The sequence below is a fragment of the Notolabrus celidotus genome, chromosome 20 (assembly GCF_009762535.1).
Source record: "Notolabrus celidotus isolate fNotCel1 chromosome 20, fNotCel1.pri, whole genome shotgun sequence".
NCBI lineage: Eukaryota > Metazoa > Chordata > Actinopteri > Labriformes > Labridae > Notolabrus > Notolabrus celidotus.
In genome coordinates this window covers 13730725-13755105 of record NC_048291.1, presented here as the reverse complement: position 1 = coordinate 13755105, position 24381 = coordinate 13730725, and the positions used below count along the sequence as shown (strand labels likewise).

General features: G+C 39.1%; 1 long non-coding RNA gene across 1 annotated transcript; it reads left to right on the top strand.

The window, feature by feature from the left end:
* Positions 1 to 2970: 2970 nt before the first annotated feature.
* Positions 2971 to 21457, top strand: LOC117833005. Its single transcript, XR_004635310.1, has 3 exons — positions 2971 to 3088; positions 5741 to 5819; positions 20937 to 21457. It is a non-coding gene; the product is annotated as an uncharacterized LOC117833005 (long non-coding RNA).
* Positions 21458 to 24381: the final 2924 nt, after the last annotated feature.

Below are 24381 nucleotides of genomic sequence, written 5' to 3'. Positions count from 1 at the left end.
TGCAGCTGGTTCATTTCCAAAATATTCTGGGAATGGATCCACAAGAGGTGGTGTGTGTGTGTGTGTGTGTGTGTGTGTGTGTGTGTGTGTGTGTGTGTAGGTGTAGGTGTGTGTGTGTGTGTGTGTGTGTGTGTGTGTGTGTGTGTGTGTGTTCGTGTGTGTGTGTGTGTTTGTGTGTGGTGCAGCCTGTGTGGGTTCTTGTCATAACGAGTATGTATGTATGTGTGTATGTATGTACCAAGCCAACTTTCAGTGCCCACATCCACCTATCCTTCGAGCTGTAGTGTCGTACACATGTCCCCCTTTGAGCTAAAACAAACAGCCGCTTACTCGTCTGTTCTCCTACAGCCCCAGAGCCGGGCAGCAGACAGGCATACACTACCTCTTAGAACAACCTGAACCAGATACAACGACACACCTTGCTTACAAGCAGAGAACAGTGTACTACAAAGTACCACAGTGTGCTGGAAGCCTCATTCAACACTTTGGCCATTTGCTGCATTTATTACAAAATGGAGCGTGAGTGCGCTTGGCTTCTTATTCTTGCTTAAGCATAGCTGCCCAACATGTTAACCATATAAATTCACAGCATGTTTGGTAAGGGGAAGAGGTTCTCTGGATTCATGAGTCATTTGACTTCTTACCAATAGACATTTCACTAATCTAATCTCTAATTTTCTCTGGGTATATTTAACATTATTTTGTTGGCTGCTCAGGTAAATCTCCAATGCTTTGAGAATCAAATGAAACCAGTAGCACACAGTTGAAGAGGTCAGGAGTTGGAGGGTCTTTCTTCAGTTATAGCTCTGCATAGGACAACTCTGGCCTCTCCAGAGAGAGCCAAACACCTGACCTTCCCACAACATTCAGTGGGAGTTCAGGTTGTAAGGATTTATGAGAGAAGGTGAGAAGCTCTGGCATAGACTCTGCCCCCATGACCGACCCGCAGGGGTCCCGCTCTCCCCTGTGTGTTGACAGTGTTACTGCGCAAGTGGACCCCTGAAAGATTGGGTGTGCTTTTCTCCCAATTGTTCTGACCCCCTATAAACTGTGGCCTGGCTACCAATAGGCTTTTTTCCGGTTGGAATATGTCACCCTTAAATGGATCTCTCAGGTATAGGGGCCTCTCAACGTGTGCCTCCAGTGGGCTACAGGAGCCCCAGGACTGGGTTCATTAACTCTGCATTGATTGCTAGTGCTTTGAAAACGTCCGGTAACGGCAGGGATAATATGACTCTATGAAAAGGCATTAGGAGCCCCCAAAGACTAATTATAGCACAGACAAGTAGGTTTTTGAAAGTTTACAGGTTTACCTTGCATGAAATCCATATTGCTCCAATTTGAATCATGAGAAGTTTTGTTTGGGTAATGGATGCCACTCAATTACAGTTTATTGTAACAAAGAGGTGTTTATTTTCTGTTACCAGTCAATTTTCTTCAATGTAAAGAAGAATTGTAAAGTTCCCTTTCTATTTTCACTTTTTAAATCAACAACAACCATACATTTAAAGTATGTCTAGCAGTTGCTTGTGTACTTGGCCCTCCTTCACTGCCTCAGTATCATGTTCAGAGTATGAAGATGTCAGTCCTACATAAGGAACAGTCCTCTGTTTAATACTGTGTCAGGTCTGTCCATGCTCCTGCCCGTGGAAACTAGCTTTGCTGTGATTGATGCAGGCCCTAATGTGTGGGGCCCTCCCAGGTGAGCTGGCCCTCAGAAGTGTAGCTCTTTAAGGCGCTGTGTGATAACATTAGAGCTGTCTTCCTTGCCACCGTCCTGCTAGGAGCCTCATTCATCATAAGTGTGGGATACTGCACACTTCACAGCAGCATGTGATTTGACCCTCTTTCCAAGGGAATTAAGCGCTGAACCGGTGCTCCCAACATGACTCAGCTTTCAAAAGAGAATTTATGGTTTAAGTATTCAGTGCCATTTGGGTTGTTTAAATTCAGATATACAGAATATCATATTAATGTAGAACCATTTTAATTCTCCTGACATGATATCAAGTCATTTGATGTTGAGCAAAAAGACCTCTGCTACAGTTAAGTATCCTCCTCTAACTAAGCTAAGATAAGCTAAGGCGGGTTCAGCCGCAACTTCCAGGCATCTCTCCCACTCTTCATTCCTCCAGACTCTGAAAGCGAGGAGGTCTACTTTCCAGGTCCTGATGGGTTCACTGGCAGATGCAGAATGAAGCTCTCACTGTGCACCTCTGTTCTCAATTGCTCATGGAGAGGCAGGCTGTTGTTGATATGTCTTCACTAGTTTAACCAAAGGTATGCCAAGGCAGCAATAATCATGTGAATGGACTTATTATATAAGTAGGTCAACCAATTCTCCAGGTCAAAGCCAAAAGTAACAGCACAAACAGAATTATAATTGGAATATTTTTTATCACTAATTATTCAGATAACAATTTTTTCAGAAACAACCAATAATTGCTTTCATCTGAATATCAACAAGCTTTCACATTACAGCACAGCAGGTGGTTTTATGTGGTCCACCCTGAAGCACTGAAAAGAAGAACAAGTGCAGAAAAAAAGGCAAAATAGCATCACCTGTGTGTATGTATTAACTTTTCAGAGGATAATAACACCATTGCAATAAGCAAAACATTTTCATGAGTTGCTTTTGTTGAGTTGTGTGTAAGAATGTTGTAATCTGTCTTTAATTTCCTGTTTTATTTTGTAGATTGAAATTTTATTTCATGTCCTGTTTCCTCCCTGTCTGTATTCTATATTAGTTATCCGTTGTCCTTGTGTCTTCCTTGTGTTTTTTTTTTTTGGTGATCCAGGTCTTATGTTGTATTCCTTGTGTGCTATTGATCCCTGTGTGTCTGGTTTAGTTTTACTTCCTGCCCTTGTGTGTTTTCCTCCAATTTGATTACTCTGATTAGTTTCACCTGTGTCACACCTGTGTTGATTACCCTGTGTGTATTTAGTCTCTGTTTTCCCTCACTCCCCTTTTGTCAGATCATTGATTCTTTCCCTGTGTCTTCCTCATGTTCTTCTTCTTGCTCCCTGTTGTGGTTTTTGTGTTTTCAATTGGACCATTTGGGATTTTGCCTCCTTGGATTTTTTGAAAGTAAGTTTTGTTTGAACCCTTGCCCTTTTTGTTCTTTTGTTGAACATCCTCAGTATTCTGCATGCTCCACCTTGAGTGGAGTTTGTTACTGCTAGCATCAGCACTCAGTGCTGTGCTGTTATGCTAATTCAACAGGTATTTGAGAACTGCATGAAGTTTACCACATATACTCTCAAAGCTAAGCAATCAATGATATAATAACTGAATGTAAAGCACTTGATGACCCACCTTTTTCTGAAGTAGAAGATTAAGGACTTAGCCATCTAGTGGTGAACTATATTTTACTTTAAAAGTATGAGTTGCTGCTGCAAACATTGCACTGTTCAATGTGACCTACACTCATTAACAGTCTAATCCACAACATCATTAACAGTCTAATCCACAACATCAGTGACTAGTTTTATTACAGACGTGTGGACGTCAAATATTCTTCCAATTAGTATGCGCTGTTTTACAGCCCAGTGGCTGGATGAATACTTTTTACATGGCTTTAATTTTGTATTGAGGGATGAACTTTTTAAAACCTGCCTGTGTTTTATTTGTTAACATGTCTGATTTTGTATTTGATGTCAGCTGAATTCTTCAGTTTTTCAAAGCATTTCATCCAAATTCTCAGGCAAAATGGTTGACTAAATAAAGTTAAAGGTTTTAAAGTTACTTGGCGTTCTTTGTTAAAGTAAAAATTTATTATTTCTTCCTTTTTTTGTTCAGTCGGAAAGACAATGATTATTGAAAAGCTTTTCTTTGTTCCTCTGTAAGACACATCTCTGCTCACTACACCTTAGCCTCTCTTACTATCAGGTTTACGGAAACTACACTGTATTCACTTTTTAAATACAAAAATGTAAAAACTTTGGGTGTCAGAACAGATAATTATCAGCTCTGAAAATGAATATCCTACATCCTTTATATCAACTGCATCCTTTTTCACAACACCCTGTTCTTCCGATGTCAATTTAAACATTTCTTGCTAAATCCCTTCTCAATTTCTTCAAGTTACTGACCCTTTCTCGAAACATGCAACCTATGGCTCCCCGTAAACAATGCTGTGGCTGTTGGTTGTTGAAACATGTGTTGATCTTGGTGATGCATTCAGTTGCCACAGCCCTTTGTAAGCACAGGATGCATGTTTCATATTCCTCCCCTTTAATTAGGCCAGACTGGAAAAACTGACCACACTCCTTGTTTTTTCAGTGAGGGCCTGTGGAAAGGTGTGTGGTGGGCATAAAAATTAATGCAAGCATGGCATCCCTTCTCAGTACCTGCACAATTTATAAGCAAGTATTCTGGACACACGTCAGGTTTTTAAGGAGCTTGTTAAATAAGGCTCGGTTTCAAGATCTGACAGTTGGTTACCAAGCTAGTCATCACCAATAAACCAACATACTACTTTTCTCTACCTGTTTGAAAGGTCCTGAAAATGAACCAAAATATTCAGTGGTGACTGCCAAGTTTGAATAAGGCAGTTCATGTTTAAACCACTGTTTATTTTTCACTAAAGCTATGCCTGAATTTTTGCTGTATTTATTCACAGAAAAGTGTCCAAATCAGTGGGTGGCTAAACCACATACTGGTTGACATTTAAGTAGACCAACCAGTAACAACATATCAATTCACAAGGTATTAGCAGCATCTGAATTTTTTTGAACTTTTTCTATATGTGTTTGCCTGACCATTTTCCAACTAGTTTCTGTTAATAATAATGGGATGCCCAACATGCCTGATTTTCACAGATTTGACAAGAGCACTCTTGGAGATAGACAAAATAGACAATTTTATTGAAGCACTGTGTCTGAGATTAACGGTTGACCAATATTGTGTTTTTTAATAGGCGATGCTGATAACTAGACAGCAGTTCGGATGATGGCTGATATCTATTGCCGATATCACATTGTTGTTTTGCATTTTTTAAAAACAATCACATCCAATTATTGCACATTGCAATCTGATATATAGTTATCATAGCCAGTAACATGTTTAAGATGGATTTTTTAATTAATTCATCACACAGATTTCAGAACATGACTGTACTGTTCTTTATATCACAACATAATTTATATTAAACACCAGCCAGCAACTGTTTGAGATTAGATACTGTATGCTGTCATATATGATGGGAAAAGTGTTTCATCATTTGGGGGGGGCGTGAACATTGTTAACAGCAGCCACACTGACTAGGCTGTCTGCAGGCATTGTTTATTTTTGTAGCGAAGGCATTAGCTGATGCAGATTATTTCAAAATGCGATAAATTGAATCAACCTAACTGATTATCCGTCAATCTAGCTGAGATGTGGAACTTCTATCAAAAACACAGACATTTACAACATAACAACAGAGCATATTTCCAGTTAAGAGAGATGGGCAGGGTTTCCTCTTTTGGATAAAAATATATTTTAAAAAATGACCCACAGTTTTTTCTATAAAATAAATATTCAGAAAAGGGCTTCCATGAGGCTCTCTCACATTATTTGTTTTTTTCCTAAGAGATCCAGCACACTGCATGCTGAGCAAAAAGTTGTTAAAATCTGGGAAAGTTGAAAATAGCAGGCTTTGGTCAACAAAAAGAAAAGGGACCGAAAGGAAGATGCCACCCTGAGTCATTCTTTCTGCAAATTGATAATACCTGTTTTTTCTCGCTCACTTTCTCCTAGTTGTTGGGACTCACCAGCTGGTGGAAATTCATCACTCTAACCTTGTGTTTTGACTCTTCCAGCTGTCTGCTAACTTTTGGTGAGTAAGTGCTTGTCATTTCTCAAACTCTGCAAATACAGGTAGTCTTTAAAAAATCACAAACGGCTCATGCCTACTGACAGTTGAGTGGATATAAGACTCACAAAAGAGAGTGTGCACAATTTCCTTGGAACTGTTGGAAAATTCCAACATGTCAGTCTTTCTCTCAGGATGTTGAGTCAATCTGGAGGCAGTTTCAGTTGTTTTTCTACTTTGTTAAATTAAAAATGATTTAATAACATTTTTATAAAGTAGGGTAATTGTAGTAGTGAAAGTCTTACTGAAGAACAACACCAAATACTTAGCCATGTATTACGCTGTCCTGAGGTGACTGCTCTGATCTCCACACTGTAAAAACACCTTAAGTGTTGCTGATTCTGTGTTTATGCATTTTCATATATACATGACAAATTGACATAAAGATTCTTGAACACAAACTATTACGTGCACTTATACTTTGGTGACCAAAAACAACAAGAAAATGAGTTGCACTTTGTTGCCAGCCAGCTCGAAACACAGCCTTGATATTTGACCTGACAGCTGGCTGCTCTAATGTAATCTTCAATCATGAACACATGTTTACAGCACCTTTGGTAAGACCATTGTTTATGTCATCATCAAATCATGTTACCACATGTACTCTTGCATTGAATTTGTTGTTCGATAGGTGTACCTTTTCTCCAATTTTTTTTCTTTTCTTGATAAAACCATCAAAAACCAACTGCTCTTTTCATTTTTTATCAGGAGTGTTTAGTTCACTGTAAAGCTCTGCAGCTACACACACTGAAGGCTGACGGTTTGTGTTGAAACCATTCTGTAGAGTGTTTCTGATTTTGAATAGAAACCAGTGAGTTCATAGATCTTCTGACACATTGGTTTGATGTCACATGGTCATCATTATAATCCATGAAAATATGAAGAGACATATGTATTGAGTTTCCTTACACAGAGACAGAGAAGAACAGCATTTGGCAGGTTTTTCGACCATGTACAAATGTTTATTTTAAAAGTGATGTTTGAATATTGTTTAATTTCCATATTCTTGCAGACTTGGCTCAGCAGGTCAGTCTGTCTCTGAAACATGTTTGAGTCAAGAGCCTGGATTCAATTCATGTACTGTAGGAGTCTATACTTGGACAATGTAAGTAAAAGGAAAGTTGTGATAAGAGAATCAGAGTCACTGTATCCAAGTAAAATAAGCTGAAGACTGGCATACTTTATTTTTGAACATGGTCATAGAGTATCAGTCCTGCAAACTGTAAAAATACCACAGGTCAAATCAAATCCAGAGTGTTGCTACTTCAGTTGCTGGCAGATATTTTGGGAAATTTAAGTTCACTACTTAATGGCTCTGTAGGGTTGTGTTTCATGTGCAGTAAATCGCCAATCAGGATACTCAAACAGTATATTCTTGCAAAGTATGTTGGTTTAACTCAAATTTTGTCTGCAAGGAAGATGACCAGGGATTCTAAATCACTACTAATTGGGATGCTCTGATCCTGAATGTTGGTGATAATGGCTCTACATCAGTAAAAAAGACAACGGCAATACAGAAAACACAACAACAAATGAGAAAACATCAAAAAACACAACGGCAAATCAGAAAACACAATGACAAATCAGAAAACAATGACAAATCGGAAAACACGACATTAACCAAACCAAAAAAGGTAGGTACCTGCGGGTCATAGACATATCTTGCCATATTGAATGTGGTGGGTCTGCCTCGTAAACTAAATACTAAAAATGACGATTATTTAGGGGGAAAAAAAGTACGAATTCTGTTTGTCAAATTAATAAAAGGCTGTAACTGGCAGTGAGTCTGCTTTTTTGGCAGTGCAATGATAGACATACTCCATTACTGAAATTAAAAATATTTTTTAATTGTATAAAATAGCATTTTATGTGAAAAAATGTGCAGTATATTGTTATACAGTTCTGCTACTTTTATACGCTCAACATACAAGTCATACTGTTTCACTATGATCTCTTTAATTTTGACTATGCAGGCAGTTAATTTGCAATTTTATGTTGGAACCATCATCAACTCAGTGATTTTGATATAAGTTTTAAAATAATTCAACTTAGTGAAGGGGGGCAGCCCTAACTAGTGAAATCAATCATTCGATCAGCTGGTAAAAGCCAGTATGTGTGACTAGTTATAAAAGGAGTCTTGTGTCTTGACGCTATGGGAGGCACAATTTTCAATTCGTCCTTAAGTAAATACTACATATGCAGTGGGTATTAGGCTCCATCACAATCCCTGGTTATTTGGCAGGCTGTCACTAATGGAAGCGTGGTCTTGAGTGGACGTCACAGGCACAAGGCTGAACAAAGAGGCCCTTTCTGTGGGTCTGGAGGTGCTGAAAGGCAGGGTGAGGGTGGCAGGTCTGTATGGAGGACCACTATCATGCTGGGCGTCCCATACCGAAGCGCATAGACAAAGGCGAGGTATGGTACCCCCGTCTCTTGAGACCTCTGCTACAGGGTAAGATCAGTATTTCTAAATTATAAGGTAAAGAAAGAAGAAAGAACTAATGCAAATACAGTTCCCTATAGCAGCATTTGCAGCACACTGGTGCTGTCTCTTTAGAGGACAACAGACATTCATAATGATGATACACACAGATTTAAGCATCCAACTTTTAATTAGACATTTACGTTTGAATACAGGAAGTGCTGTGTGCCGAGGAAGGCACAGAAATTTTGGGTTGAATGATGGGATATGGAAGTGCACATGGCAAAGCTTCATACTTCATTGAATCTCTCTGTCACAGAGTTTTTGCATCATATAACATCATAATTTGAACCACATGTGCCCAAATCTGCCCTCTTGCATTGGAATATGCGAATGTCTGAGACAGTTAAAAGGAATCATAAAACATTTTCCCTCAAAACACTTATGTTGGGTTTCTATAATGTTAGAACTGAAAGAAAAAAATATGAAGTAACCCAGAACCAGTCTGACACAGGTGATGTTGAAAAAGTTGTTGTAAAAGAAACCAATGCCCAAGTGAAACAAAGACAGTAGTTCCTGAAGTGTCCATAAATTAGTGAAACCCTGTTAGTCCATGTTAAATGCCCATTTTCAGGCACAGACTTGGCCTAATGGTTATGTTGTGTGCCCATGTAAGGGGCGGCCCGGGTTCGGGTCCAGCATGTGGATCCTTTCCCGCGTGTCATTCCCTGACTCACTCCTGGTTTCCTGCACTATCCACTGTCCTCTCCCTCTGTCAATAAAGGCCCAAAAATATAGCTTTAAAAAAATAAAATAAATAAAAATGCCCATTTTCACAGCAGAATTAAAAATGCAATTTTGTATTACTCATCTGTTGTGATTAGATTAAGGCAAAGAGTAATGCAGGACAAAGGAGCATGGTTGGTTCCACTGACGAGATGTCTCGTTGAGATGTTTGGCAAGAGGCAAAGCTATGGCCTCAGCTCCACCTCTTTACTGGTTTCTATAACAGCAGATAATCAAAGTCAGCATTTCCACTATGGGGACTGCCATCTCTAGGCGTCAAAACATCTCTTCAGGAAACAATGGGTGATGTGACCGAGACTGTGTCCATGTTAAATACCTATTTTTGATAGTCATCGTCTATCTTCAGACAGCTGTGTAGCCCATGGGTGTGACAGCCAACTTTCCATGGGTTACGTTTGTTTATATTCTGACTAGCAACTTGAGAAGCGTGAATGGAGTTAGTGTTGAAAAGCAACTTTTAACAGGATGGTTAGCTGACCTTGCATGCACATGTCTGTTCATAGACATTAACTAAAGCGTGTTGTCATGAGTTTACTGTTTTGAGTTTTGGTATTGCATTATGCCAGTACGATTCTGCCTCTTTTGCTGTGCACACAGACTGTGATCCTGTACGTTAGCTACCAAAAAATGATCCCATACCGACAGATTTAGTTTTTTTATTCAGGACCTACCACTCATATTCCTCTTACCCATAATACAACTCGTATTACACTCAGATGCTAGGGATGTCAAACACAATTGACCTGCATCTGAAAAGCATCAATTCCTGAATGCCTCAATAACTTTCATCTTATTTGACCCTGCTATGACCCCCCCCCCCCCATAACCCGATGAACCCGAGTAACTGTGGTGAAATGTGTTCTACAGTATATGTGCTCCACTCCCCATAACACAGCTTGGATGTGTGTCATTGAGAAGCAGAGCAATGGGTGGTCATACAGTATGGCACACTTCTGTAATTGTGAACAGCAAGGGCTGAGCGTGCTAACCAAAGGAAAGCCTCAGGGCCACGCGACAGGACCCGTGGAGCCGCTCCAGTGATCCCCTAGCCACCACATACAGTCCGCCTTTTACCTCCTCATGTGTACACAAAGGAGAACTTATCCAAGTACCCCCTCGCCCTCTCCTATTGCCTCTCCATCCCTCCCCCTCCTGCCCTTCATTATGAGACAGGAGTGAGGTCCTGCCGCTGCATAATCAAAAGCTGTCTCCACTGCCCAACAATCACAGCGGGCTGTGGAGGAGATAATTTTAAATCAGTCCAATAGAGAACAAGTGATCTGATATTGCTGATATTAAGAAAGCAAAGTAAATCTCAAAAGAGCTGCCTTTCTGCCACCTTAATTCAAGCAGAACTTCATTAATTTAATCAGACATTTCACATTTTACACTTTACATTTTTACTAACATTTTTTTAGCTTTTACCATCTACATTTTAGACTTATTTTGTGGGCATTATTTTGCCTTCATTGATAGGACAGCTGAGTAGAGACAGGAAAAATTGGAATTAAATGAAGTAGGGAATGACACGCAGCAAAGGGTTTTGGCTGGGATTCAAACCAATGTCCGCTGTGACAAGGACTATAGCCACTGTACATGGGGCATGCTTTAACAGCTGATCAAGACCAATGCCTTTTACCGCCTTCATGTTAGCAAAAAAAACCTGTACTCTTTTCTTATTGCGTTAAAAAAAATGCATTACTAAAAATGTAAATACATGGACAATAACGGTGCATATCAAGCATGCACATGCAAAAGCAACAACATAAAAGAGGTATCAAGAAAAATGTAAAGGAGAGAAACTTGGACACTGAGAAAAGGGTTGTACTCAGTGGCATGTCTGTGATTAACAGGTAGAGCTTGTAGCAAAATCAAGGTGCCAATGTGTTCTTCTGCTTGAGTTGCAACCTCTGCAAGTAGCATAAAGTAATCTTTATGTAGAACCTGTTGATTAGTCAAGTCTTATAATGCAAAATTATACGTTATGGTTAAAGGGTTTACATCCAGCCCTGAACTCTTTATACCACTCCCATCACTCTCATTGTATCTGAGCCCCAGCAGCCACGTGTGTTGGATCTGTCACCAGGAGAGAGTACTGTAAAAAGTTACGATTCCTCTGGCAGCGCCTTTACAACGCAACGGCCTGGAGGCCACACACAGCTCCTAGAGATCCAGAGATGAGAGTAAATAAACCAGGGGAGCCATCCCTGACACCATGTGTGGCTGCGTACAGTGCAGACTGGTGGGAAAACAAAGCTGGGTCAAGCATGATTAACACCTTACCTTTTCTCAGGATGCTCTGTTATGGTTGTCTGCGTCAGACCTCAATGCTTGATGATTTCCCAGTGAGGTCATAGTTGATCTTGAACAAAATATTATTGGAAATAGAAAAAAAGGTAATTGCATACAACATGGTCCATGAAAAAGCATTGATCAACATTCCTTCAGTTGGCCTGTTATTATTAGTTTTCATTCTTGATATTTTTCTGAACCAAATAAAAAAAAAGATGATTTAAGTAAAGTACTGAAGCGTACTTCAAATTTCCTCTGTTTAAAAAATAAATAAATAATGAGAGTTCAGTTACACGGTTTTAAGCATTGGGCTCTTGTCTGTTATGCCAGCCAGCCTGGATGCTTTTCAGACACATCATCTTATATCTATGAAGCATCCCATATGGCCTCAACTGACCCTGGAGAATGCTTGTATTACAGGTGTTACCATAATGTGTTGATGCAGAAGGAGAGATGCAGAGAGGGGGATGGGGCCGTTGTGGTATGTGAAGAATCTAGTTTAATAGCTTTGGACCTTTATCTTGACAGTTAAATTTGAATTTAGGTTGGAATATTTTGCTTCAAGCCAATACTTGTGATGCGGATCTAAGTCAGATGTTTCGGGGGCACTTAACTAAGAGCCAATCAAGAGAGATTGTTTGTCCAGTTCTGCAAGCTGGCTATGAATGTCACAAGGTGCCGAGGAGCATTCACCTTACAGTTTTCCAGAGCAAAGCAAGCCATCGTCACTGGGATTGAGAGTGACAATGCTGACATTCCAACCACTATACTCTCAGGATCCTACATGCCTAATCTGTATTCCCAAGAAGGATTTGCCTCCAAATTGCTCCATTGCCTGTGGTCTCTGTTTGTTGTCGTCCATTGCTGCACATAGACTTTAAATAAACACAGCTTTGATAAGCTAGGGGCCAGACAGTAACCTCTGACCCACAGCAGTTCCGATTGGGGTCCTAGGGCATGAGGTTCACCAGGTGACACAGGCATAGCTTTAAATTAGCAGCTCTTTTCTGCAGAAGGGAGATTTATAAACACAAGGGTGGATGAGGGAGTGTTGGAGGGAAATTGACTTTGTCCAGAGTGTGCTGACCCCAGAGGGCAGTAGGGGTTAAGAGGTACATGGCCCACAGGAGGATGGTGGGATGATTTTCCCATCCTCATGAACATTATCTTTTAATGGGATTAATTCAAAGCCAAACAGACAAATTAATGTTGAATAGTTCCCAAAACAACTGATAAACTTTCATATCATACATCAGACTTAAATAGGTTTCCATTTCTTCTTTTTACTTTTGAGAACTCTATCTGAACTTATTCTCCCTCTCCCTAAAAGAGTGTGCATATACATTAAAACAGTTCCCAAAATGTCTAAGGGACAATTTTAGGAAAAAAAGCTTTATGTTATATAAATATATCCCTCTGCAGAATAAGGATCTTGGATTATTTGTAGTTGACAAGGCCTTAGGTGCAGCCAGCCAGTGTGAATCTGAGGCCTTATTGTAGGCTTTCGAACATGCACCTAACCACAAATTAACATTGGAGCTGGGCAGACCTTCTGCACTATAACCAGGCCCACCCGTTTCTCTTCCAAAGCACTGAATTTATGGCATGTGACCAAATAAACATGTCTGAGTAAGTGGGTGAGCATCCATCTGAGAGAATCACATCTCACACCTGTATAAGGGATGTTGCCTGTTGCCAGGTAATGCATTGCTCTCTAAGATAAACCTGAGGCATACATCATTCTCAGTCTGTCTGCTCAGCCCTGTGTCTCTTGTTTTTGGTCCTCCTTTCCTTTTCACCATGTCCTTGCTTAATTCAGTAAAAAAAAAATGTCATGGTAAATGAGGTGTGCTGTAAAGTAAACATTGCTGAGGAATGTTTACTTTTGTCTCTGTATAATTTCTGGTTTGTACAGTAGTCACTTATGCAGGTAGAGTGCTGGGTGGAAATCTTTCCAGTGGTCCGTCTTCATTTGTAACTGACTACCAGGGTGGGATCTCTCATTTCAATATTCCCTTGCCAGTTTGAGAAATTTTGGGCATTTCTTCTTTTACGAGTGGTTTTGGAAACGTTCACACACTATTAACTACAGGATTTCAGGAGCTAATATTGATTGTTTGTTTTCCTCATATAATTCATGTTAGCTGTTCATGAACTAAAGCTGTATTATTGGATGTACTTGTAAAGTCAGGTATTGAAAATAAACTGTATTCAAAAATCAGTTAACATCACAAAAGACCCTGTATGCACATTGATAAAGGTAAATGTTGGAGCTTGATAGTCATACAAAATAAAAAAAACGTGTTTTTGTTGCCTATAGCTAAATCTTTTGAATCATCTTCCAGCCTAGCATACCTGAGAAAGGAAAGCAAAAAAGCCTCTCCATTCTTTCTATTGCCAATCTACTGAGAAAATATAGCTACTATGAGTTGATTCGAATTTGTCACAACAGGAGTGATATACATAGACAGGCTTGTATAAAAACACTCCCACTCCTCGAGCCCCGATCTCTGCTTTCTCCTTTGCTTTTGTGGTTTTGCCACGGTGTTGCAGAGTCAAGATGTCAAGGGGTAGAGCCTGACATGCCAACTGATTGGTTGTTAGTTATTTCTGAAGACTGCTCATTTGATGGACTTCAGTCTTGAGTACAGTATACAATGGACATACAGACACAAAGTTCTTCCCTAGTAATAAGATGCAATAATTCCCATAGAAAAATTGTGACCGTGTTAGTATCTCGGTTGGTAGATCACGCTCCCACTCCCTATTTGGGTGAGCCACTAGAGCCATGGGTTAAAGTTTAGCCCTTGGTTCATTTCCACTCTCTCTTCAATGTCTTATCCAACAAAGGTAAAATGCAAAAAAAAGTCCCCAAATAGCACAACAAAAGCACCAAACAAGCCAAAAAGTTCTAGAAAGTTTGTCTGCACTTTTATTGGTAAGTATATCACTCTTGCGTTTACAAAGCTTTGACCAACATTAAGACTCACTACAATTCAATATGAGAAAAGTATATTGTAATGGAACAGTTTTATGCATGAAGTCTTTGGACCTCAATCTTTCAACACCATACACATAAAAAACTAATCTTTATTATAAACAACCATAAGCCTAGTTACAGCATCTGCTTCCAACTGTGGGAACCATGGTCCATACTTTAATATGCTACCAGGAATTGGTACCTTTCTGTACCGCAAAGTTTTACCAGCATGCTGGGCAGCGCTGAGATTCCGCTTTTGGCCTGCCGTGTTGATGACATCAATAATTTGTCACTCTGCAGACACACTGTGATTTATGACTTTTCCCATGCAGCAAAACGTGCCCTATGTTTCTTTATTACAGTTAAAACCTATTACTGTAAAATAAGGAGATTACTTATGTAATACATGCTTGGAAAAGAGCCGCAGGTTGAGCAAATATGGTGTGTTTTATACTAATAAAGAAACTGGGCTATGGGCAAATGTTTATATTATTTTACAGCTTGCTTTGAGGAGGGAAAATATTTCCATTTGTAATCACAGTGATGGATGTGAGTAATTACTTTGCATTGTAAGCAATATACTTCACCCCCTAAAGCTTCAGTGTTTTATCATTTGGATTTCACATTCAGACTGAAGTATTAAAACATCTTTTTTTTTATTATAGTGCTTTTGAGAACAAATGACAACAAATTGATTTTTGTTTCACTGTAACACAGAACCAATTTGAACTCAATGTGTCCTGGTATGAGGTTCTTTCGATACGAAATTGACATTTTAAGCTCAGTAATCGCCCACATTGGCACAAAAATAATCTGGATCACCGGCTTGCCTGGCTATTGATAGTTTTGTGTATATTTGCCCAGTGAGTAATTTGCAGAAACACATCCTTGAAAAGGCCACCATCATTGCTCTCTGAAGGCGTTCTGGGTGCTGACACATCACGTCTATCATCTCTCATGTGGCTGTAAGCACAGAGCACATCATCCCTTACAGCCTCTACTCTCGTATACCTTTACTGTTATTATACAGTATCATTTGAGAGGACCAAGCAGACAAAGATGTCTTTTAGTTGATATTGACACACACTCAGTTTGATTGCATTTAAGTAAAGTGCTGAAGGATCATCACCACCAGGGATGTAAATTAAATAAATGGTTCACGTTGGCACACGTGGATCCTGCCTGAGGATGTTTATGTGTGGATTCTGATTATTTATGTGTTCACATGTTTCCGTGTAGAGGTAGGGAATGTTATTTAAAAACAAAGTGAAAAATAATCTAGAAGGTACAAGTCATATTAATAACATCCTTTTAAGAGCATGTTTATAAAAAGTACTTTACAAGGCATTTAAAAACAGAGCCCTGTCCACTTCTTCTTCTTTAAATGAAAAGCCAGTGACTATCACAGTCTTAAAGTACACAGGCACCCTTAAAGTGGAGGCCTATAAAGTGCTGATAGGAGTATAAGTTTTACAGTTGTCAGCACCAAGTTGATGAGAGTCAAGGGAGCATCAGTGTTGATGCTAAAAGCGTTTACTTCAGCTCTGAGAGCAGAGTAAAAGTCCTTACTGGGAGTCCCATCACTGTGGTCAGTCTGGGGGTTGTTGGAAGTGTTCATTAATCATAGCTCTAATTTGTTTTCACACTGCTGTGCTGACACATTCTGAATATTATTACAGTAGCAGTAAGGTGAGAATCTCAATGGTTAGAGGTGTCACTCCAGTAAGACTGTTGCTCTGTTACATGTGTTGGAAGGTAGAGGAAGGTGTCAGTCTGACTCTGTTAGGCTTTACTTATGTTTATAACACAACTCCATTTCTGATGGTTGGGACGCTGCTAAAATGGTAATAACAGATTTGATGGTTTGCAAATAATTCAAACAATATAAGCAACGGAAAATTGTGCAAAGACAACATTTCAGATGTTGAAAAAAAGGAAACATCTCTTTAATTTCATCGTCACTACATCATTATTTTAATATTTTCTTGTGCTCATCAGTTTTTATTTCTTGTTATTTTGTGAGCCAGAACCCTTGTTTCTTTTACTCTAAGTGTTTCCTGTATTACTTTGTATGCACCTCATAAGTTTCACCTGTGTCTTGTATCACACCTGTGTTTGTCTCCTCCCCTCTGTGTCACTTCTTTAAATCTTCCTCTTAGTCTTTGATTATAAACGCATCCCTAGCAGCAGTCTGTTTTAGATAAAATTATGTACTATTACTGATGCTAGGAACCTTTGCCAAGCAATGACGAGTCAAAACCAAGTACCTTATAGAGTATAAGAGTGTTACAGGGTAAACCTTTATCTAATGTAAAGTTATATAGCAGGTTTTCAACGACTGACTAGCATTAGCAAGAGTTTAATGTCAAAATAAATATTTACGTAGTTAATTAAATTTTTTAGGCCTGTCTTGTTTTTTTGAGTATGCAAGACGCAATATGTTCAATTTAGATACGTAAAGAGGCAGCCGCCTCATTGTCACTTAAAATGCTATCATGGAACACAGATGGATGTGAGAGCCATACTAAAACCTCTGAGCCTTCAGGCTTTACAAATGTACTTTTTTAAACACAATATTAAGCACTTTATTACAAATTTTGCATTTGGGAATCACTTCATGACTTAACTGGATATCGTCCTGGCTACCTTCTTTCCTGTTATGTTAACAATGACGTTTTGCATTAAATAAATGACCTGACCCAGGAGTGGAACCAAGGAAAACACTCTACATCTCCTCCCCTATGTGTTTAGGAGTTGGCTTGGCTTAATAAAGTGAGGCCACAGAATCATCCATCAGAGAGGCTTAACATTAAGAGAGATGATCATTACAGCATCTGAGGAAATGGCTCAGCCAAGCTCAATTAGGAGTCTAAGTGCTGCAGAGAAAGAGAGAAATACTGTTTAAAAGATATATTTATTTATATTCTTGCTATTCTGATTATTTACTAGGTTCCCCTTTTACCTAGACAACAAAGATGATTTACAAGTACATTATTAATTATGTTACATTGATACAAATTTTATCTACAGCACTTCATTGAAATGTGCAACCTTGAAAATAACAAATGCATAAATGAATGAACTTTCTCAGTCAATTGGAATCTCCAGAGTTATTGTGTATCATTATCATATCAAACTTTAACACCAAATATTGTATTATAAAACCATTTTTAAGGTAGCAGCAATTTGCAATGAATTTAGTTTTGCTCATTTTGAATGGAGCATATTCATAAAAAAGCCTCTTCACCTAAAGTTGTGGAAAAGTAAAGAAAGAGGGGAGAAAGTGAAAGACCCCATTGTTTGTCTTCACCGTTAGCAGATAAGGCTAAAGGTTGCTATGGAAGCTCAGCCAACTGGAGCCAGAGCCTAATTTAGGAAAACCACAAAGTCAACATGAACGCGTGCTACGGCTGGGAGGGAATAAAAAAAGTCATGATTATGCAGGCCATAATCAGAAGTCAAAATATATAAACTGCAGGCCCTTGGATACAGTGACACATCACCATTAATTTCCATCAGTTCAGGTAAACTACGGCACGATGACACATTTACAGTATGTATAACTTGGGACTGTCACTACTGCAGAAACCATATCCTTTTATTTATCCAAGCTAAAGCCAAATGCTGCCATGGTTACGTGCTTCCTTTAAATGTTTTAAAACAACCACATCTTTGGAAATGAGACATTAAGCTAATATATCCATAGTCCCACCAACGTCTGACTGCAGAAACTGAGAAACAGTGTAAGATTGGCAGGATGCAAATTGTGAAGAAACTAAAGAAAGACCCCGTTTAGTCTTGTTTGAAAGAACTGTTGCCAGTTTGTGACCTTCCACAGTATTCAATATGGACTTTCCCTCATACTCCAGGAGTTAACACTTTACAAGTCACATTTTATAGATCAGGGCAGGCTTTAAAAAACATTTCTCATATGGTTTATGGAGAGGACACAATATTTTCTCTAATCTAATAAATGTAATCTAATCCATCCAAGACTAAACATGAAACCTGTGGTAGCCACATTGGATTTCATATACAGTATATTGGTATTTTTCTAACCCTGACCTGTTTGCAATAGGAAAGCTTGGTTTGACAGTCGCTGATATTAATCTCACCATAATATTAAAATCAATTCTGCATCTCAGACTGCATAGCCTGCAAATATGTGAGTGGCTCTGTTTGAGGCTGTTTTCCTTATCTGGCTGAGATTAGGATGTGGCTGGCTGACATTGATCAGGTCACTGTGGCCCTTTCCAGCCACAGGTCTGGTGAGCAGTTAGACTCCAATTAACACAGGCCAGAGAGATTTTCTTGGTTTCATCACCTGTCACATGTAATGGTAATTGCAAAGTAGATATTCAGCACACATCTCGCATGAACATTGCTTTTTCTGGTAGGAGTTTCCTGCCACACGAGCATGCTTGCCATCATAGACTGGATCCTTGGTAGAAATCATAATATCTTGTGAATGACTATTTCTCTGGCTAGCAACCCAATCAGAGTCTTGAATTAATCATTGAATTACAAGAAATGACTTAAACACAAAAATATGGTAGTGATAATTGAGAGGGTCATTGTAGGTAAACCAGTGTGGGACAAGTGGACGTCATCTCGCTCAGCTCGAAGTGTGGCTGCCACAAAAACTGCTCCCCCTAGTGGCTGGCTGCAGTATAGGTCAAAAACTCCATCCCCCCGTTCATTTGAATGGGGCTGCGGTCAAACTTGAAAAGAAAAATGCACGTAGTACGAACGTTTCTCACATCCGTATGTAGTTATTATTTTACTGTTTTGTGTTCAAGGCCTCTTTTTTCTGAAAAGTTCCTTTTTCATTATTAGAAGTTAAAAAACGGGGTTTTACATCCGGGTTTGCTTTGATTGACAGCTGCCGTAGAGAGAAACTCCGTAGGACCTCGGGACGGTACACTGTAGGGCGGAGCTTGTTACCATGGAAAAACACAAATTCCCTACTGCGCAGACTTTGGCTGCAGAAAATGTACAAAATAGCAGTGTTCTGGAACGGGATATTTTGGCTTCAAAATCGTACAACGGGAAAAGGCGGAGCGACGCTGTCCATTATATATATGGTAGTAACACTTCTCATGTTCATGAATGGCTTTCTAGTATAGTATGTGATCATTCATACACTTGCCAGCCAACAACTGCAGTGTGCCCATCTGTAATTCAAGTCAGTCATGCCACTTATGAACAGCTCATCATTTCTTATTTAAAAGTTAATCCCTCATACTGTGTGTACTGATAGAGAAATGAGCTGTTCAGATCAAAGTCATTTTTTTAAATGAGGTTGTAGACATGTTTATTTTACTGCAAGAATTAGCCTTTTTGAATGGGTGTGTATCTGTCTTCTGGTGCTTTTGCAGCAGGCCTCAAGAGGACACTTTTGGAACTGCAGATTTTAGCACTCATGCTTTGGCTTAATTTCTCAAGAGCAGAGGTTGCAGCTTGGTTTGCACATGGTTTGGGGGTCCAGTGTACAGAATGGCCAGATACATACAAGTGAATATCAGATAGTATTTTGGCCTGACGTGTCCGTCCCTTATATGAATATATTTCACTTGTGAAATTTTGATTAATCATCCTTATAAATCTGAAATAAGCAGCACCAAAACATAAACAGATTCTTAAAAGTCATTGCAATTACGACGCCTGAAGGTTCAGGAAGTTCAAACATCCTCTCTACCTGTATCTCTACCTCTATCTGTAACTATAATCTTCATTTATACTGGTCTGACAGCAGTATAACATATTTCACCTGCTTGCTTCTCTCTCCATCATGCCTGACCTGACGCATAAGGTTCAGACAAACAATCGTAGTCATGAAGCATACCAAAATAGCCATGGTAATGTCATTATCAGCACTCTTTGACGAAAATGAAGGTTGGGGAAATAAGTCAATATAATACAAAACTGAAGGTTACAATAAAGAGAACAAAGAAATCACAGTGTTAAGTTACCTATCTAGTGTGCTGATCATTTGCTTACTCATCATTTATTTGCAGATGAAACATAACAAATGAGGCTCACATCTCAGACCAAACCATTTATTACAACTTGTCAAAATTGATTGGGTGGGTGTTTTTTGCCCTACATCAGTCTGGAGAGAAGTCCTTTACACAGCCAGTTTTAGCACAGGCAACTCCCGCCACTGGTGTGGTACCTGTCCAAGAACAACTTGTCTGAGGTCGCTGTAGAGTTGGAGTCTGACACAGTGATTATAGGTGGTGCTCGGGGTGAGGAAAGCTGTGGTTTTTGTGCTGAATATCTGAGAAATCCATTGTGAGCCTCACCTTTTCTGAGGTAGCGCTTGACTGAATTATTTGCAGTTGGGAGGAAGAGAGCGAGTCCCCTGACTGTTGCTTGGAGATATATATCAGCTATACTGCAATGTGGATATACATGCACAATGTGTTAAGCATTTAAAAGAGCATTTATGCATTTATATTGGGAACATTGCAAAGACTCTTCCAGTATTTGTTAAATTATGTTGTTTAATCTGAGAAGGGATGAGACAAGCTTCAGTGATCAACACTCTAATTGTCACTCACTTTGCTTCACTGCTAAGGGACCATTGAGGGGAAATAAACCATAATCCACACTCCAATGGAGCCATTGTATATGGCAGCACTTACCTCATGTGTACCAGCGGAGACCTTCCACGCAAATCTCCATGATGGAAGGACTGAGATGTGGGGAGAGCCTGTGGGTTGGAAAAACTATATCTTTCTATCTGAGGAGTCATAATGTCAAGCGCATTACAGTCCATCAGCTGGATACCTGCCACAAAAAACTCCTACCAAGAAGGCCCAAGGGAGCCATATCACAAACTTTGAGCTTCTTCCCCCCCGCCCTCTCTTCAGACAGAACTGCCTCACAGAAGACTTGTGCTAAAATCATACACTTGACATGTAACATCTTTGTGTGTTTGGTGGGTGTGAGGGTGGGCTGACATACGTGTGGCATGTTTCACGGAGAAAACGGTAAGCCTGATGCGTGTACGGAGTGTCATGACGTGTTTCGTGCTGCTCAAGACACATTGTAAACTCGATCAGTCACCCAATAAATCCAGCTGGAGGGAAAACACAACACAAGATATATGGCTGTTTAATGATCATGAGCTGAGGTGGAGGTGTGGAGGACTGGACAGGGCCTGAATGGGGTGTATCATGGGTTCAGCAAGAGTTAGGGGGGTTTTTATCCTCTGGGGCTACCCTCAGTTTGGAGCCTACATGGGGGTAGACACAAGGTCCTAGTCACAAGGGGTTAATTGTAGGTGTTTAAAGAGCACATGTCGTTAAAGAGCTGCTGGGTGGAAAGAGTTCTATTTATACATGGCAGAGGTAATGAGGTGAAATTATTCTGTCCAACAGAGATGGGATTTGACCACAGCGGCCCGGTGGAGACTCTCCTGCCCTGGCTCAAACTCCTGAGAATGTTTTCAGTCCAAATAAAGCCTCTGAAACGTAAGCTTGCTAATTAATTCCCATTTACATATGAGCAGCTGTGGTTTCCATTGCACCCTACAGCCCAGGCACCCTGTAACAGCCGCAGGGGATTGATTGACTAATTAATGAGTCCCCAGATACAACAATTAAATTAAAATTAACTTAATAGGCCTTTGATGGCATTATAAGACAGTAATGTTTTCATTACTCATGTTTACATGATAAGGCATATAAACACAGACATACAAGGTAAGGAATTACAAGAGCACCCAAAATAATTTTTTTTATTTTCTTTAAAGTCTGGAGATCTGCTCAGTTTAAAAGGCAGTTTTATTGCAGGAGGTATACTTCTGTAAATCTTTGCTTTACACAAACCTGTGTGTTTATAGCCCTTTAGCTATACAGTAAGAGAGTCATTTGAAATTGATTAAGTGCAAATATCCCCTGAGTGAATAAATAAGCACACATCGCTCCACTAGAGGGAGCAACTCCATAGGGATCAGTTAAAATAGACATCAGTGCATGACACTGACATTGTACTGGTCTTCTACTCCCACTGTAAAAGCAAAACATGATTTAGGTTTTAGATTTGATCTCTCACACATAAGGTTTAGTTCTTTGAGTTAGTGTCATGTTAGTGTAAGTAGTAGTTAAACATGAACAGCATAAAAGCACAAGGAATTGTCAAATTCATCCATATTACATGTATGCATTGATGTGTGCTGTTTAATGAGTAACTTCCCTAATTTATTAAATGTTGCATTCAATTAGTGAATGACATGATAAAGTGCTAAAATATGTTAAGAACCACATTGTATCTCTCAAACTTTGGGACCACATGTTGTAACCTGAGCAGCCCAATTGACTAGAGCCGTCTGAGACAAACACTCTGCAACCACAAATAGACACAAAACATAACACATATTTTGACCAGTAATTACAAAAATGATGTTATTACAAATCAAAGCCTGTCAACACTGTACATTAATAAAGGAGGGATACATATTAAAATGAATCATATATTTGATTAATATTTTTTGTGGTAGAAACTGAATTACTCAGTAAAAGTTTAATAAAGTTTTTTTTTTTTTTTTTTTAAATAGCATTGGATTAAACCTTATTTTAGCTGCTCATGAGCCCTAATCATTTGACCAAATCATCAGAGAGACAAAATGTACCCATAAATTGTCTGTCATCATTTTGTGTTTAATTAATAATAGTTCAAAAATGATAACACTGACAAACCTGAGAAAATACAAAGGAATTTTAGGAAGTTGCATAACAACCACAGAGACCTAAAACACAGACACAAAAAACAACACATCCAAACCAACTAAAAAATCACAAAAAACAATCAAAGGGACACAGAATATTTACAAAGAAATACAAAGCAATCACAATGATACAGAGCAATAACATACACAACAAATACAAAGAGACACTTAACCATAGACACAAATTATCCACATAAAGACACAAACACTTATAGACAAAAACAGCAACAAAAAATACAGAACAACCACAGAGACTCAACCACAGAGGTGCAAAACATCAACAAAGACACACAAAGGAACTACAAATTAACACAAAAAAACAACAAAGATGCACAAATGGCAACAAAAAATACATAAGATATCACAAAGACTCAAAAAACAGCCGCAGATACACAGCTGATTATAAAGACAAACAAAACAACTACAAAGATACACATTACTGCAAAGAGGTGTGAAAAAGCCACAAGGTGACAGCTCACAACATAAAGACAAACTATCACGAGAAAGACGCTAAATTATTAAAAACATGATGAAAGAGCCAAAAAGAAATGCACACTGCTTATAAATAGTCTTCCTGAGGTTGAGGCTGGAGGTTGATTACATGTCTCATATTCTTACGAGCTAGGCACTTTTCTTTTTCTTAGACAGTATTAAACAAAAAATTAAGAATACCATGTTATGTAATATTGATTCATAACCAAATGGTTATGTAAGGGAAGCATTTGAACAGTTTTTCTCTCTGCAATTAACAAAGCTAACTTCACACATGTTGTGTGCTTTTCTGTTAAAGCGTGATCCAGGTCTGTGGTTGTGTTTTGATTAAAACTGTGGGGAATACAGCCTTAGAAAATACACAAGCAGGAGTTTGTGGTTTCTAGAATCTGATCATTGAGAAGGCAAATATAACCAAAGAAAAAAAAAAACAGCAAACTGAACAAACTGCCAAAATCATCATGCAATTTCTGGAGCTCTCTAAAATGTCAAAGGAAGTCGGATCTCCTTCCCTTGCTTGATAGTTTTCTTAAATTACATCTCAACTTCCTATAAATCCCTGTCAAGCAACATTTTTCCGAACTGAATATTTTATGCACCTAAAGCGAACAAAATAGAGAAACAGCAGAACACTAGAGAGAAGTGAGAGTTTGCTCAGGTTGTGATTAATAGGCGCATTCAGCAATGAAATGTCTGTCATTCATTCAGCGTTTTCCCCTGGCACTCAGGTTACATGGACTGAAACAGCGTTTGTCCATATTAGCGAGGGCTCAGTTTTTTACCCTTCCTGTCTGCCTGC